Below are 19,044 nucleotides of genomic sequence, written 5' to 3' on the forward strand. Positions count from 1 at the left end.
GATTTCCAAGGGCCCCCCTTTGCTATAAAATAGGTGCAAGGAGTAAACTCCCATATTCCAAGAGGCCGTACATATCCTATGGTGGGAGAGGGAGTTATGACCCCATCTTGCTCCAAGACTAGATTCACAACAACAGACACAGAAAACCCAAAAATAATTTCTACAAGAAACTAGAAATTAAAAAGACCAAAAAATAAAAACAAAAAGGAATCCACATTGATCTCTATTAATACTTTAAGAAACTACAGTTCTTAATCTAATCCATTAAGTTGCCAAAAAAGCTTGAAAGCATAAAACTATAACTATTAACTTGTTGACAAACCATACACACTAGATTTCCTCCAAACTTCCAACCAAGGAAAAAGGTCAAGGATGAACATATAAACACATTGAAACTCCTATCTCAACTACTTCAGATAATTACAAGACTCCAACTAAAAATTTGCTCAACTATAAGAAAAGTGGTCAATGTTGTCAATGACAATATTGACAAATTTTGAGCATTTGACTGTCATACTTGCTCCAAATGATATAAAACCTTTCCAAAGGCCTTAAATGGTTAGAAAACATGTCATAAGGATTTTCAAATCCCTATTTCACATTTTTTCTCTTCAAAACACAAAAATACCCTAAAAGCTTAATTTAGCAATTGGGAGCAACTTAGACCTTTTGACACTTACCCATCTTAGCTAACCCCAACCAATGACTACGTTAGCTCTCGTATTCACCTACTAGTTTGGCTAGCACCACTACAAGAAAAAATCCCAAAGGGATCCCTAGGTCTCCCTTAGCCCACCTAGGTTCCCCTACACCATTAAAATAATAAACTAAATGGGTTTAGAATGAATTAATAAGAGAATTGTGTTCCTCATACATGTTTTGAGAGCTAGTATAGGCTAGATTGGGAGTGGGAGAATGTGCTTCTCACCTAAGTGGGATCTATATGGCATAGTTAGTAACCTTGTGCCAATGAGAGGTTGTGAATCTACATAGAGTCACAAGGGTACTCGGGTCTAGAGAGATTTCCATGATAACCTTGGAGTTGGATTATTTGGTGACACTTCACGAATGTGTATTAGGTTTCCTATATTTGTTATTTATTGTATCATCTTGAAATGGAAGCACTTTCATGTTTAGAGTGTTTATCCCTTCGATTAAATGGTCAGGGGTCATGTCAAGTGCCTTGAATGGGTATTTGCATAGATTTAGTTATTTTTCCCCTATTCTACATCTCTCCCTCCATTTCAAGACTCTTTCTAACAACTTTCTTTGTGAAACTAAAAAATTTGACTTTATAGGTCAAGATTGACCTTGACCTTGACCTAGGTCAAGGATGACCTCAACCTTGGCCTAGGGTAGGGTCAGCCTCATCCCTAACCCTAGGTCCAATTTTCAATTTCTGGGAGTTTTGGGACATTGGATTTCAAAAAGTTTATTTTTCCCACTTTAGGGTTGGCTGTTTCAGGTTTTAGAATGGTAATATAGGTCCATTTCTAAGGGTTAAGGTAAATTGGGATTTAATGCTCTAATTTCGACCTTCTCTAGGAGTTTGTGCCCTAGATCTCTATATAAGGAAGCCTCTTCCTCTCATTTTCATCTAAGGCATAAGATGATACATTATAAGATCAGACGAGCAATTACCTTTCTACATCCATTATTCTATGAAATGAAGATCTACTAAGTATTCAACCGTTCAAGTGTTCAAGCATCCAATTCATTAAGGAGGTCCATTGCTAGCTATTGAAGGATTCAATCTCTATGGATTCCTCTTGTTGAAGATTTTTCCATTCATATTCATTCAAGTCTTTTCCTATGCAAAGATACATTCAAGATTGGTGCTGAAGATATAATGCCATTGATTTGAGACATCCTACATACATTTCTACATTCATTTGGAGCATCCATAACTGTGGATTCAAGGATTTAAATCCTCCATAGGCATTTGAATATAAGAAATTTGAATAGTTCTATTTACTTTGTTTATACATATTGCAATTTCAATTATATTTCAAGGTTGATTCCAAATTGTGGTTTGACCAAAGCAAAACCCCCATCCAAATAAAAAAACTATTTTTCTTGTACATATAGGTGTGGAATAGAAAATTGAAGAGAAGATTTGGATACCCTTTTCATTGAACTTGTGGGATTTGTGAATAAAAAATTGTTGGAGTAGTGTAGGTCAAGGTTGAATTTTGGGGTACAATTGTGCCCCAGGGTAAGATTGTGCCCCTCTATCTGGGTCAATGTTGACCTCCTTCAAAAGGACAAAATTTTTCTGGGTTTTCTCTATCTCTACATATCTAGTCCAAAACAAGTTGTAGAGATCCCCGAAACTGTACACAGACATCAGAAATCAATTTTTTTCATATTTATCCTATTTCAAGGTTAGTATTTTTCTTTTATCTATTTCAAGATTTAAGAACATACTTCTCAAATAGCAAGACCATAGGATCTCCTTTCTCCCTATTCTCAATTGCATGATGCATTGTGCATTGATCACTTCTTTGTGCTTAATCAATTTGGATCATTCCTTTTGGAAAATTAGGTTGAGGATAAGTCCTATTTTCTTCCTATTCATTTTGGTGAACCCAACATGCTTACCCTCATTTATTTTGTGCAATTAGATGTTGTATTGTATTTTGTGGTGTTAAATTTCATTTTTATATTCGTTTGGTCTTTTCTTGCATTAAAATTAGATCTAGTTTATTCTCTTGCAATTTAAAATACAAAAATAAAAAAAATTTGCAAAATTTATTTCAAAATACCAAAATATTAATGCTTTATGTTTTATTAGTTTAGTTCATTTTCATTGCATTGGTTTATGAGCTTTGTTACTTCTAGTCCTACTTCTAATCTTAGGGTTAGATGCAGTCATAGACTTATGGGTACCTTTGAGCCTAAGTGTTTTTCTCCTTTCCTTAGGATTCTGGGTAAGACTTTGATTCTTCCTAATTCTAATCCTCTTATGAAGAAAAACTCTTCTCAATCATCTCATGATGAGGATGATTCTTTAAGAGTCTCTCCTAAACAAGTCCAAAAACTTTCAACTGAACTTGATAAAATGGGTAATTGGCTTATTGAAGAAACCCATAATCAAGATTATATTCAAGCTATAGAGGATCTTGAGAAAGTTCTACATGATAGTAACCAAGGTTTTAATCTCTTGCATGGTATTACTCACCTTGTGCATTCCAATGTTAAACCTTTAGCTCAAGAAGCTCAAGATTTAGGGTTGATTCCTCTCGTCACTCATGTAGAGCCTTTTTCTATTCCTTTCCCTAGTGTTCCTAGCTATACTCCTTTGGTGACTGTGGCAATTCCCTTTATCCCTATGAGTGTTCCTCACATGTCCCTTCCTGTATCACAACCTTCTTATCATATCATTTCTTTTATGTATTCTACTCCTCTTCCAACTATAGTTCCTAGTGTTCCTTCAATTGTGTCTTCCATTCCTACAATTTCTTACACTTAACCTAGTGTTTCTAATGTTTCTATTCCTCCTATTTCCTCTCATTATTCCACCTTAATTAGTTTGTCTCAAACTATGTCATCTTTTTAACAGAAACTTGCATTCTTGACTAAAAATAAGTTTAGTATTCCTACGCGTGACATGGGAAGTCCTTTGTCATAGGATATTATTCATACTTTCATTCCTTAGAAAGTTGATATGCCTCATCTTAAGGATTAAAATGTTAAGGGAGACCCTATGTTAAAACATTTGAAATCCTTTGTAGTGATTATGCTCATGATCATAGGATTTTAGCTAAGTTGTTTACTCAAACTTTTCATGACAAGGCTTTACAATGGTTTTGTTACTTGATTCCTTATTCTATTAATTCATTTCCTCAACTTGCTAATGCTTTTATTCAATGATTTCAAAACAACATTGACCCGCAAGTGTCTTTGACTGATTTGATACATTATAAACAAAATTCTAAAGAAAATTTGATTGAATTTATTGGTTGATTTAAGCATTTGCATGCTCAAATTTCCTATCATCTTCCTGATATTGATACTCAATGTATGTTTATTTGAAATTTGCAAAAGGATATTAGAGACAAGATTTAACTTACTGAATTTACTTCATTTCAACAACTTTGTGCAGTACTTCATCATTATCAATTACAAGTGAGTCAATTTGAGAGCACCACTCCAATGGTTCATATTCCTGTTGATAAAAGTGATGTTGATTCTAATCCCAATAAAGTTCAAAAATTCAACAACTATGTCAAGATAAATAATCAATCAAACACAGTTGTTGATCAAGTTATTGTTGCATCTCATAATGCCACTTTTGCATCCATTGTTTTTTGACTAAGTCATGCATTTACTCCTCTTTATGAATATTTACACTCTATTATGAATAGGTTCCTAACTACTAATATGATTACTTCACCTCCCATTCAACCTCTTTTCCCTGCTACAATGGTGTCTAAATCTTTTGATTTGAAATCATTTTATCAATATCATCACCAGAATGATCATGATACTAATAAATTCTTTAAAACATAAGGTTTAGGACTTAATTGATTCTAATGCTTTATCTATTGATAATTTTTATGGTAGTGGGAATATAAATTTGTTTCTCTTCCTAATAAAAATCTTAAAATCTATATGAATCATTTACCTACACATGATACTAATACCATTGCTCAATCATCTTCTATGGATATTTTGTATGATTCAAAGATGGATGATCTTAATCATGTTGTTAATCAAGTGGTTCAATCTATATCTCCACCTCAACCTCTACTTCAATCTCAAGTTTTAGCTTCACCTCAACTAAAACCTAAGCCTAAGTTGAAGCCTCAACCTAAAACTTGACAACAACCTAAGAAAAAATGACCTTGAGAAATTTTGATTACCTTTGATGATTGTAACAGTATTAAGCTCCTGATGGTTCCCTTTATATTTATGCTAAGATTGTTGAGATACCCACCCGTGGTTGTCTTATTGATCCTCCCTCCTTAGTTAATGTAATCATAGAAGAAAATCTTTTTATGAAAGGATTGCAACATGATTTTTATAATACACTAGATGTGTCGATTCAAACTTGTAATGGTTTTCTATATCCATCATTAGATTCTATTGATTTACTAGTTAAACTTTGTGGAAAAATTGTGAACACTACCATTTTTGTTGTTCCTACTTCTGATCAGTTTCAAGTTAAGCTTCATTTTCTATGGTTAAATGTCATGCATGATGTTGCTTCCCTATTCATACATGTCTTAAGTTTGTTCGTGATGGATAAGTGAAGACAGTTAATCATAGTTTATATCATACTTCTAGGCCTAGGGGTTCTGCTACCATTCACTTCTTTTGGCTTTCACTACCAAATTCATCTCCTTTTTGACTTGATCATCTTTTCCATTCATATCAAGCCTATAAGTATTGTAAGATTCTCAAGTTTAGTTTGCCTCCTATGTATCTTAATCATGGCCTTTTTCCTACACCTTCCATACCTCCTTTATTTATTGCTTCCACAATTTTTAATCAAGCCCCTCATGTTGCTTGTTAGTCTTTTGATAATCATATTCATCCTCCTACAGAACATGTGAAGGATCTCATAATTGTTCCTCTTAGTTCTCAACATATTTCAAGTGAGACAAAAAATAATCAATCTAATAGCAAACGTCATAAGAAGCATCATGCTCAAGCTAAAGCTTGTAATTCTATTCTTCAAAAAATCTTTACCTTCTTTGGGTGCAACTATGCATGTTGTGTTAGAAGAAGTTGTTGCTAATAATGATATTAAGATGCATGATTCTGATGATTCTATTTGTATCTTAGATCCTATTTTGATTAATGTGGATGAAGATGATACTCTTAATGATGTTGATGCTATTAATGATAAATATGGCACTATTGACATTGACACTGATTTACCTAATATGCTTTCCTCACAATTGACACTTACACCTAGTATTGAACATTGTGATTCTCAAGAGGATTCTTGTTTGGAACTGACTATCATTCCTACTATGTTGGATATAGTTCCTCTTGTGATTTATCCACCTTCCCTAAATGATATACAACAAGATGGGGAGATAAGTGACATACTTGATTGGCTAGTCCTTCGTGGTAGCCTTTTTTGTGTGTTTAGGCTATTATACTATGCTTCTCCCATGATGTATTTTCTAAATGTTGTTAGATTCTTTTATACGATCTTTGTTGATTTGTTTGTGCAAGGTGATAAAATAATCAAACTTATTGTATTATTCATCTATATGTATCTCTATTCTTACATATGTTATATTTCATGTTATGTTGTATTTGTGCTACTATAAGTATATGTTTCCTTGAGTAATCTTCTTGGATTCACGACTTGGTAGCACTGATTCTTTTTGGTCTCTAGGCCATGGTCCAAAAAGATTTTCCTTTGTATCTCTTATGTGATCTTTCGTCCTTTGTGATTGTATTTCTACTTTCTTTGGGGAATGATGTGAATTCATTTGCAATAATATCATATATATATATATATATATATATATATATATATATATATATATATATATATATATATATATATATATATATATATATATATCTTATGATCATACTGACCCCATAGTAAGTAGATCCCTCCTATGTTCTCTGTATGTTTATGTACTGTTTCCCTTGGTTTTTCTTCGTTTGGGGGCATCTCATAGTGGAAATATGATTAGTGGAGTTTTTTATGTTTCTATTCAAGCCATTGCTCCTATTAAAGTGTTAGCAATGACTTTAACATGGAGGCATACACTCTTCTCACTTATTGCCCACACACACTTTTGAAAACATATATATTATTTTTCAAGATACCTTTTTCTCCCTTTTAGGATTAATGACTAATCCTTATAGCATGGATTTATACTTTCAGTTTCAAATAATTTTGATCTCTTAAGGTCAAAGGTGTCCTTAAGATTGGATCTCCTTTTCCTTTTTGTTTTTACTCTTATAGAATATAATATTTTTAAGAATAAATTCTTGATGGATTGATTAGTGAGTAGCCATGTTCAGTAGATGGTTCAATTCCATCTTTCCAGTTGTACAATTTTCTTGTGTAGTTCACAATGAGACATAAGCTCTAATTGGGTGAGATAATCACACTTTTTTTCTATTTCTTTTTTTCTAGAGATGTCTCTCTTATTGTTGTAGACACCTAAATCCTTTAGAAAATAAAGTATTTTCATTTTTTGAAAAAGTCCCCGATGACATCATCATTTATTAATTAATTAATTAATTTATTTTTATGCCATTAAATCCCTTTATCTTAATTAAAAATATTTAATTAAGGAATCCCTCCCAAAAATGTTTAAATCTTATTTAAACATTTTTTCCTTATTTATTAATTATTTAATTAATAAATTGACCAAAAATCCCAAAATAAATAATTTATTTATTTTTTGCCCAAAACTTAGCCAATTTCCTTAAGACCACTAACCTCTTCCAAAATCTTCTAATCCTTCTTTAATTTTAATTAAAGGCTAATCCCATCATTTCCTACCCCTAATCCCAACTCAAAATATTTAATTAAGATTAAATATTAATCATCATGTTTATTAAAAATACTTTAATAAATATCTCCTCAACCCAAACCCTTGAAATAAATAAAACTTTATTTATATCCTAAAAACCTTATTTATCCTCATCCTAGGAAGTTCTAGACTCTTCTAGAAAGTCTTCATCCTCATCCAAAGCCTAGACTCTTCTAGAAGATGTCAATCCTTATCTTTGACCCTAATCCTAATACCCCTCTAACCTTGTCACATTCCCTAAACATGGGTTAAGGCTTGCTAACCCAAGCCAAAGCCAACAAATATCTCCTCCTTCACCCACCCTCATTAAATGCCATCCACTTGCCCATCTCTAACAAGCCTAATCTAATCTTAACCCAAGCCTAATCCAAGCTTTAATCATTTGCACATTCCTAAGTCAAGCTTAAGACTTTCTTAATCCAACCTATGTCAAAATATCTCAACTCTCTCTCACAAATATCCCAACCATAAAACTTTATGAAGCCCACAAAGCCATAAATGACTCTTACAAGCCCATTCATTTCTCTTACAAGCCATTATGAGGGTCTTTATGAGCTTTGAGCCTCCTTTGTTGACCCCTCAACCCCTCTTGCAATAACCAATGACCTTGTAACATGTGTCACTCCCTGATTGGCTGTAAGGAAGCACAATCCATGTGCTCTTCTCTCATTCAATCTAAACCTTCCATAATCTTTCTCCCATCCTTGCATCCTAGCCCTTGATCCCTCAAGCCCTTTGCCTATTTAAGGAATCCTCTCCCAAACAATTTTAACACAACCACCCATAATAACAAAGTAATGCCATTTTGATCATGAAGTAAAGCCATAATGCAATTCTTGAGAAGCCATTTTACATCAAATCCATTCACCCAAGCCAAAATCCATCAAGAACACCATTGAAGCCTTTGGAGAATTGAGCATACATCCTATCAAATTAGACAAAGCTACTCAACAAGAGAGCTTCTCATTGAGAGAGCCCATTAATGGCTCATATTCTCAATTGAGAGCTCATCTTAGTCTATCTTGAAGTTACGTTTATTTAGTTTTGTGAATACTTTTGATTTGATATTTAGTGTTCTTTGCATTACTAATCCTCGTATACATTCTGGCACGCCCGGTGGGACCTCGCATGGGTCATGCTTGTTATCATTTGTAGTCGAAATTGCATGTTTTCTACTAACTTTGGCTAATTTTCATGTTTTGGTGATTGGTAGGGGCATTTAATCAAGTTTTGCAGTTCCAAGAAAGCAAGAAGAAGATGAAGCAAGAGTTTTTTGCAAACATTCTGATGGGATTTAGAGTGTTTTTAGATTTTTCAAGCTTATAGGTGGATGGAGCACTTGTTATTCTTCTTCCTCTTCTTGTCTATATTCTTCTTATATTCCGTCTACTTCTTCTTCTTCTTCTTGTAGGATCTTGGGTATTTTTTTTTAGGGAGCAAAATCATACACACCTTGTTTTATAGCTTAAAATGAACCCCCAAATCATACTTAAATCCATTAAAAAACTAAAAATTTGCAAAAAAATGTTTTAACAAGCGAAATTAAATCAATCCAATCATTTGCATCCTTGCAACATCAAGGTTTTAGATGCATTAATGATGATTCCGTTGTTAAAAATAGAAGTTTCTCTCATAAAAAGATGATCTTCCAATTCATTAATTTACATGTGGCTTCTCATAGCTTTATGTCTACATTTTGGTTTCTCTTTCAACACAGGATGACAGGAGAATGATTCTTTTTCTTAAAATTTCAAAATGTCTTCATGATTTATAGGCAAAGTTAGGAACACTTAATTTTTGGAAACTTAAAAAGAACTTCAAGTTTCCATTTCAAAAGGTTCAAAATCAACACTAAGTGCACACAAATTCTAAATCAAACTCAAAGCATCAATCAAGGATAAAATGAACTTCATTTGCAAATATTTTAAAGTTCTTTTAAAATCTCATGAAAACTAAGAGTCCTAAATGGTTGCCAAAATTATCCTAAAAGCTTTGTTATTTGTTCCAAACAAATATTTTGTTGCAAAATCTTGAATGTTTCCTAGGTTTTTCATGCATCAAAACAATCTAGGAATATCATTTTTGGGCTTAAAACATGCAAACTAGAACACAAAATCTTGAATGAAAACCAAAGTCCAAAGAGTCATTTTTTTTGAGTAAGAAACAATCTTGAATGATCTAAATTGGAAAGAAAAGCATCCCTATTCCTTCCTCTTTGAATTTCAGTTCAAACAAACTCAATCTTGAATGATCTAAGGTTAAAACAAAGCACTTCAAAGTTCTTAAAACAACACACAAAATCCCAATCTTGAATGATCGAAGGAAAGAACTTGAATGTTTAAACACTTGTCTTTGAATTCATATTGCTAAAATCACTCTTGAGTGCCATGGATTAAAATCAAGTTTTTTTTTTTTTTTTTTCCATTGGAATACATAACAAATCCAATCTTGAATTCCACAGATCAAATAATCATTATCATACATCACACTTCATCTTTTGGAGCATAAAAAGAATCCACATTTTAGAAAGTTTCTAAGTTATAAAAACAAATAAAGACACTTTGAGTGAGTTTGTTGTTGGACTCACCCTCTTTAATCACGCATCATTCTAACCATTGGTTGCAATATCAGCGCCATATATGGGGATGGGTCTACCTAAGAAGGTGTTAAATGCTCCACAAAAATGAAACTCCACTCACTTGAGTTTTTATTGGTTTTTCTAAAATAGAAAATTTCTTGAATGCACATTAGTCTCGCTAACACTTCATTTGCACATAAAAATTGAACAAATTTTGACATCGAGGGCCTCCAGGCACGCGCTTGAAATCAAACTTTACACACATCTTTGTTTTGGCCTTAAAATGAACAAACACCAACTCTTGAATGCCTTAAAGGAAACTAATCGATACTTGACGTGGAGGGCCTCCGGGCGTTGGGTTACTTTCTTGTTAACCCTAACTCTCCTTTTTGTATTCATTCTTCGATCACTTCTCTTTTGTTGGCACATTTCAAATTGGAATTGAACCTTTGCATCTTAATCATGTGTGTTTTCAAAAAGTCTAGATCAGAAAACTTAAGCATTAGTTGGAAAAGAACTCTATCTTTTAGCCCAAGATCATCCAAGTCTTCTCTCCCCTTGTCGTCTTTTGAGGCCATCTTGGGTACATAAAATTAGGATCCAAAATCTTGTTTAAGTTTTAGGAGGCTTGCTCAAGGATTTCATCACCCCTTGGGACGACCTCAACACCAGCATTCCGGTGGAGTATAAAGATTGGGAGGTGAATCCAACGACGCCCCTCTTGGGATCAAAATTTTTTCACTCGGGCTAAGCCTCAAAGAACTTTATACCCTAGATAAGTGAAAGAGGAGAAGTGGGTTACTACTCCTCTTGGCTGTGTGACATATTTTTGGTTTCATCTATGAATTTGGGTCTCACGTACCTTGCATATATCGAGGACTCCCTAGCTAAACCAAATTTCATCCTTGTAGAAAGCTTCCTAAGATGTTGGTGTGTTTGACGTGCTTGCTCCAAACTTTTGTCTACTTGTTTGTTCATAGCTTTTGAATGAATGTTTGCCAACTTTGGTTAAAATCCCATAAAAGCAAAAATATCCCAGCTCAAGGCATACTTAGCATAGTCACTACCTCATCAGAAAATCATCCAAGCTCCCCTACCACAACCGAATCTATCTAGTTCTTTGCTTTAGAACAATCCCAAATCCAAAGTCCATCCAAATTATCCCCCCAACCAGCTAGCAACCCAATCCAAAATCACCCAAGCCTTTAAGGAATTGTTGTTACTCTGCCAAAGTTTTCTATCCAATCAATCTATCCAAATCCCTCAATCTCCCCAAGGTTATCCCTTTGATAGAGCTTTTTTTAGGGTAATCTAGCCTTGTCACTTGTCATCCCTCATCACCTTAAGCTAAAGGTTGGGATCCACAAGTGGTCAATCTCGTGTCATGCCCATAGGATCATTTTTCTATCCTCAAGTTGACACCCAAAGCCACCAATCCTACGCATAGGAAAGCAAAACTCTCACTTTTTGACAGCATGCCCTTGAAGTCTTCCATCCATAGGAAAGCCAAAAATCTCCAGCCAATCCTCCTTAGGTCTATCATGCAGCTTTGACTCTCCCTAGGAAATCTTTCATTAGCCAATCCAAAATCTGCGCTTAATCCAAATCCAACCATGAGCTTCCGTGTTCATCCATATGCAAGACCCCATCCTCATCCAACTCATCATCAAAACATGAAATCCCAACCCTATCATGATGAGTTTGGTCGCATTGTCCTTTCTCCCGCTACATCTTATTCCAATGATGATGAAAATCTTGTTGACTATGACGGGTATCTTGAGAGCCTTAGATGCCTTCCGCCAACCATCCCCCAAAATCCAAGCATTTCTCCAAACTATCTAGTCATGCCATCTCATATCCCAGCTTCTCCTCCATCACCCAATTAACCAAGCTTCCAATCTTCCACCCCATCATACCAGCGATTCCTATCAATCCACCACCTCCACCTCCGACACACGAGTCTCCCAGGAATCTCCTAGAGGAAATACAAGAAAAGTTGCCTCCAACAGTCGATAAGCTATGTCATCTAATCCAACCATGTGAAGTAGTCAGTAATGAAGCTTCCCCATCTATAATATCACCTCCATCTCCCATAGCTATCATCCCCATACCATCCATCAAATTGCTTAAAATCCTTCCAATTCTCGCAAGCATCAAAATCCCACCACCTGTCAAATCCCTCCAAATCCTATCCACATCACCTCCAAGCATTTCCCAAATCTCCCATAATGACCCTTATGCATCCATCTTCTACTCACCCATCTCCACTACCGAATCTCCCATCTATCCATCCGCTGCCTTTGAAGAATCCATCCCTTCACCTCCTATCGCACCATCTGCTCCAATCCAATCCTATCAAGATCGTGCCCAAAAGCATGTTGACATCCCCCAAAGCATAAACAAAGATATCATCGTACCATGTCTTCCATCCATAGTGCAGTCACCATCCCCTCCATCTCCAAAACCTCAAGCCATACCTCCTCTACTGCAAGATATGTTTTCATCCCATCAGCTAAATCAAGATCCTATCCTACCATCTCCTCTGCTCCATGCTTCCATCTTACCACTTATCCAAGCTATTCCACCATCTATAATCTACCCTCTTGGTTCACTTACATTCATCCATGGTGGCCCCCTCTCAACAGAAGAATTAAGAATAGTATCTCCCCATTGCAGTACATCTAATAAAGCACTTCTACCATTTTCTACAAGCAAAAAGTTTCCTCAGCTCATTCAAATGCTCAATCGATGGCATTATCAAGGTCAAGGTTTAGGACCACAAGAGCAAGGAATCAGAAAGCCTATTATTGCACAAAAGAATCCAAGATTTCATGGTCTTGGATATGTATCCAAAGGCTCACCATCTAAAAAGTGTTGGTACATGCCATCCCCAAACCAAGCCTATCTCCAAGCCCACCATGCCAGCCTCCCATCACTCCTTCAAGAAATCTTATGTCATCCCCCCTCCACCATCTTTGCAATCCACAACAACCTACCATATCCCCCCTTCATCCACTAAATCCATTTTGGGTTCCCATGTCCCCAAATCTACCATCCTCCATCCTCCTATCATCCATCATAAAAATCCTATTCCCTCCATTCTTACGCAAGATCAACAAAGGCACATATCAGGGCACATCATCCATCATTATCCCCCTACACGCTCTTCCATATCCTCTCCATCTCACAAAGCTTCTCCTAACCATCTTCCCAAAGCTTACCACAACAATGTGAATGGCAACTTCAAAATGCATAAAGCTAAAAATCCACATCCTTGGCAATCATATGTCTATTCTAAAAGACATACTCCAAAAAGAAAAAATCCAATCAAAGAATGCAAAACAATGCAAAAGCCTATGAAAAGAAAATCCAAAACCATGTGGATCCCAAAGAAAAAAGTTGAAACCCAATGCATAATGGCATCCACCATTGCTAATCCCCCATCCAGTGATTTGTGTCCCCCATCTCCTAACTCCATCTTGGGTGCCTATATCCCCAAGCGCGCTTCCACAAATCTTGCATCAAGACCGCATCTACCATTTATCCCCCATATGCTCTTTTCACACCCATCCCAACATGTGCCAATGTTGATCCTGCAAGCATCCCCATCTCATGCTCCTTTCCAGCCTTTTCATCCCTCCATCTCCTACCATCAATCCCATCTAATCTGATCTATTGCATAAATCACACATCCGATGTACCAACAACTAGCAACAAAATTGAACATTCCAACAGCCAGTGAAAAATCTCAAAAAAGCCAAAAATAGCTGAAGAAAGCCAAAATCATTCCAGCTAAGTCCAAAGTCAAAAAAGTCAAAAAAATATATATAAAGTAAAATAAAGCGTCCACTAGTGAAAACTTGGCAATTCAAATTCCTTAGACAAGTACCATGATGAAAACTTGGCAAACAAGCATCATGTGTAATCCAACCATCCCCAGCTTAGCCTATCATCCTCATGCTTTTGGTCACATCTTGCCATCTAGCTCCATCTTCCAATTTATCCACCTATCTTTCATCCTCCATCTTTTATCTATCACTATCCACTTATCTTCTGCAACCTCACCCTATCATCCCAGCTATCATCCATCTCCCTAGCGCCTTCAGCTTTTCCATCCTAGATTCAATCCTATCAAATCCATCATAAGACCTCCTTCCACTTTTCATCTTCTGACTGGGGGCACTATATTCCTTGGAGATCTTGTCTTGTCCATCCTCCCTTGTCATTGGTATCTCACTTTAGGCTATCCTCATGCAAATCCAATGTCATCCTCTCATTAGCCATTCACTCTAACACCATCTATCAGCTCAGATACCACCAACCTTAGCATTGTCCTCATCCTTGGTTGCACATCTATCATCATCATTGGATGCATCCTACCAAATCCATATATTTCGCTATCACCTCATCCTTAACTTCTGCATCTTGCACCAACTTGAGCCATCCCGCTATCTTATCATCCGGAGCTCCTGTACAGCTTGTAAATAATCTTGTATCCAATGCTTGTATCATAACTTGTATCATAGCTTGTATATCTAATCTTGTCCAAAACAACTTGTACATTTGTACCATATCTTTGTCTGTCAGCTTGTACATCCTCTTTAGCTTAATACCATTGTATCTATCTAGCTTTCATGTTATTTCATCTTTGATTAGCATCTTGCACACATCGCACAAATCTTGGTTAGCTATTCCAAGCATCCTTTTCCAATGCATCCTTTAGCTAGATCTCCTATCACCAAAGTGTTATCCTTCTTAGTTCAGCTTGCCAAGTGCATCACTAATCCAAATCCACCAGCTTAGGTGCTCTCCGATAGATCTTTGTAGGATATAGCTTTCCTCATGTCTGATCTTGGTCCATTAGTACCTCGTCCTACCCATCTCATTGGCAAATGGTTCTCTTTTGGATTTTCGGTTTCTTTTGATTTGAAATCTTCCCTTTTGGGTCTTGCAGTATCTTTTCCAAGCAATCTGCTTGTTCCCTCCTCAAGGTTGCCATAATCTTCCATATCATGGTATGCTGCGAATGGGACACTCTGAGCGTACAATTTTGATCAAGTCTTTCATTTGTTTCTTTTTTTCTTGTGGGTTACCTAGTGTCGGTTCTACGCTATTTCCTCCGGGTTTCATGTGTGATGCTGGGGCAATCTTTGTGTGTTGTTTCAAGTCAATCAGTCAGTCCTCTGGACGGTTGGTGACATGGCCTTGATGTTCTTGGTAACCTTGGCACTTAACCAACAGTCCTATAGCAAATCTAGTGCTCAACTACATGGTGGTACTTCTCTTTGAAGTATCCCCTTGCTCAAAAAGCTTCAATAGATTCCCTTCATCTCCATTATCCCCCATCCATATTCAACATTTGTCTCTCCTACCCCATCTTATGCATTAGTATCTCTTTGAATCAATCCTCACTTTTATCTTTAGGGATTCACAATCCTAGTCTTAGGGATCCACCAATCCAATCAATCCACCAAGCCTCATCTTTTGAGATCCACAATCCTAGTCCTAGGGATCTCCAAAATCCATCTTCCGCCAATCTAACTCTTTGAAATCCTGTTGCATCAACTTTATAATCCTCTCATCCTTCTCTCTATCTTAGATTCTTTTTTATAGCACTCGGCTCCTTCATCCTCCACCTTCCCTAAATTCTTAAGCTTGCTTCCTCTTGTGCATTTGATTCTCCTTTATCATTCTCCCATAGTGAGAGTTTGAGCTAATTCAACCCCTTCTCTTTGTCAATCTAAGTCTCCTTGCTTATCCCAGATTCTTGTATTTTTCAAGAAGTCATCGAGCCTCATTTTCTCTCCCTGCCGCCTTCTTGAGGGGGCATCTCATAGTCTAGTCTCTCCTTCTTATCCAAGACTGGGGCAACTTTGTTGCTAAAACATCTTCCTCGTGTCATTTATATATTCAAACTTCTTTGAAATACTATTATCTCAACACTATGTCAAAGAGGGGCAAAATATAGACACCTAAATCCTTTAGAAAATAAAGTATTTTTATTTTCTAAAAAAGTTCCTAATGACATCATCATTTATTAATTATTTATTTATTTAATTAATTTATTTATTTTTATGCCATTAAATCCCTTTATCTTAATTAAAAATATTTAATTAAGGAATCCCTCCCAAAAATGTTTAAATCTTATTTAAACATTATTTCTTTATTTATTAATTATTTAATTAATAAATTGACCAAAAATCTCAAAATAAATAATTTTTTTTTTTTGCCCAAAACTTGGCCAATTTCCTTAAGACCACTAACCTCTTCCAAAATCTTCTAATCCTTCTTTAATTTCGATTAAAGGCTAATCCCATCATTTCCTACCCCTAATCCCAACTCAAAATATTTAATTAAGATTAAATATTAATCCTCATGTTTCTTAAAAATACTTTAATAAATATCTCCTCAACCCAAACCCTTGAAATAAATAAAATTTTATTTATTTCCTAAATACCTTATTTATCCTCATCCTAGGAAGTTCTAGACTCTTCTAGAAAGTCTTCATCCTCATCCAAAGCCTAGACTCTTCTAGAAGATGTCAATCCTTATCTTTGACCCTAATCCTAATCCCCCCCCTAACCTTGCCACATTCCTTAAACATGGGTTAAGACTTGCTAACCCAAGCCAAAGCCAACAAATATCTCCTCCTTCACCCACCCTCATTAAATGCCATCCACTTGCCCATCTCTAACAAGCCTAATCTAATCTTAACCCAAGCCTAATCCAAGCCTTAATCATTTGCACATTCCTAAGTCAAGCTTAAGACTTTCTTAATCCAACCCAAGTCAAAATATCTCAACTCTTTCTCACAAATATCCCAACCATAAAACTTTATGAAGCTCACAAAGCCATAAATGATTCTTACAAGCCCATTCATTGCTCTTGCAAGCCATTATGAGGGTCTTTATGAGCTTTGAGCCTCTTTTGTTGACCCCTCAACCCCTCTTGCTCTAACCAATGACCCTGTGACATGTGTCACTCCCTGATTGGCTGTAAGGAAGCACAATCCATGTGCTCTCCTCTCATTCAATCTAAACCTTCCAGAAGCTTTCTCCCATCCTTGCATCCTAGCTCTTGATCCCTCAAGCCCTTTACCTATTTAAGGAATTCTCTCCCAAGCCATTTTAACACAATCAACCATAGTAACAAAGTAATGCCATTTTGATCATGAAGTAAAGCCATAATGCCATTTTTGAGAAGCCATTTTACATCAAATCCATTCACCCAAGCCAAAATCCATCAAGAACACCATTGAAGCCTTTGGAAAATCGAGCATACATCCTATCAAATTAGATAAAGCTACTCAACAAGAGAGCTTTTCATTGAGAGAGCCCATTAATGGCTCATATTCTCAATTGAGAGCTCATCTTAGTCTATCTTGAAGTTACATTTATTTAGTTTTGTGAATACTTTTGATTTGATATTTAGTGTTCTTTGCATTACTAATCCTCGTATACAATTGTAATCTTAGAGCTGGTGAAGACTTGAGTCTCTAGGGGCTTGAAGATCTGTTTGTCTCTTTGATTTTAATAAGCTCATCTTTTCATTACGATCTACTCTACTAAGAGTTTGCATTGAGTCCATACTCTTGCTAAAGTGGGGGCTAAATATATCATCTGAAAATGGAAGTACTTCCATGTTAAGAGTGTTTAGCCCTTAGGTAAGTGGTTTGGGGTCATGTCAAGTGCCTTGAATGGGTCTTTTCACGGATCTGGTTATTTTTGCCCTATTATGCTTCTCTCCTTCCATTCTAGCCTCTTTCTAACAACTTTCTCTTTGAAATTGATAACTTTGACTTTTTGGGTCAAGGATGACCTTGACCCTAACCTAGGGCAAGGTTGACCTCATCCTTGACCCCAAGTCTAATTTTCAATTTTGGGAGTTTTGGGACATCATGCTTCAGAAAGTATCTTTTTCCCACTTCCAGGTCAACTATTTTGGGTTTCAGAATGCTAGAATCTTAAATTGCATTTAATCTAGGTCCATTTTTAAGGGTTAATATTAATTTTGATTTAATTCTCCCACATCAGCCTTCTGTGAGAGTTTGTGCCCTAGATCTCTATGTATGGGAGCCTCTTCCTCTCATTTTTCTCTAAGGCATAAGAAGATACATTATGAAATTGGATGAACCATTACCTTTCTACATCCATTATTCTATGAAGTGAGGATCTACTAAGAATTCAAGCATTCAAGTGTTCAAGTGTTCAAGCATCTAATTCTTTAAGGAGGTCCATTGATAGCTATTGAAGGATTCAATTTCTATGGAGCCCTCTTGTTGAATATTTTTCCATTCATATTTATCCAAGCATTTTCCTATAAAAAGATACATTCATGATTGGTGTTGAAAATCTAATTACATTGGTTTGAGACATCCTACATACATTTCTACATTCATTTGGAGCATCTTTCAGTGTGGATTCAACAATTCAAATCCTGCACAAGTATTTCAATATAAGCAAGCTAAGTAGTTCCATTTACTTTATTTATACAAATTACAATTTCAATTATATTTCAAGGTTGATTCCAAACTAGGGTTTGACCAAGGAAAATCCCCCATCCAAAAAAAAACCATTTATCTTCTAGATATAGGTGTGGAATAGAAAATTGAAGAACAAATTTGGATACCCTTTTCATCAAACTTGTGGGATTCATGAATAGAAATTTTATTAGAGTAGTGGAGGTCAAGCTCAAATTTTTGGAGTACAACTGTGCCTCGAGGTAAGATTGTGCCCCTTTATCTGGGTCAAGGTCAACCTCCCTTCAAAAGGATAGAATTTTTCTAGGTTTTCTTTGTCTCAACATTTCTAGTCTAGAACAAGTTGTAGAGATCCCCAAAACTATACATAGACATAAAAAATCAAAATTTTCAAAATGTATCCTATTTCAAGGTTGGTATTTGTCTTTTAGCTATTTCAAGATTTAAGCACATACTTCTCAAATAGAAAG

The sequence above is a fragment of the Cupressus sempervirens genome, chromosome 6, assembly GCF_028749045.1.
Source record: "Cupressus sempervirens isolate cs-2001-9-10 chromosome 6, ASM2874904v1, whole genome shotgun sequence".
Lineage (NCBI taxonomy): Eukaryota > Viridiplantae > Streptophyta > Pinopsida > Cupressales > Cupressaceae > Cupressus > Cupressus sempervirens.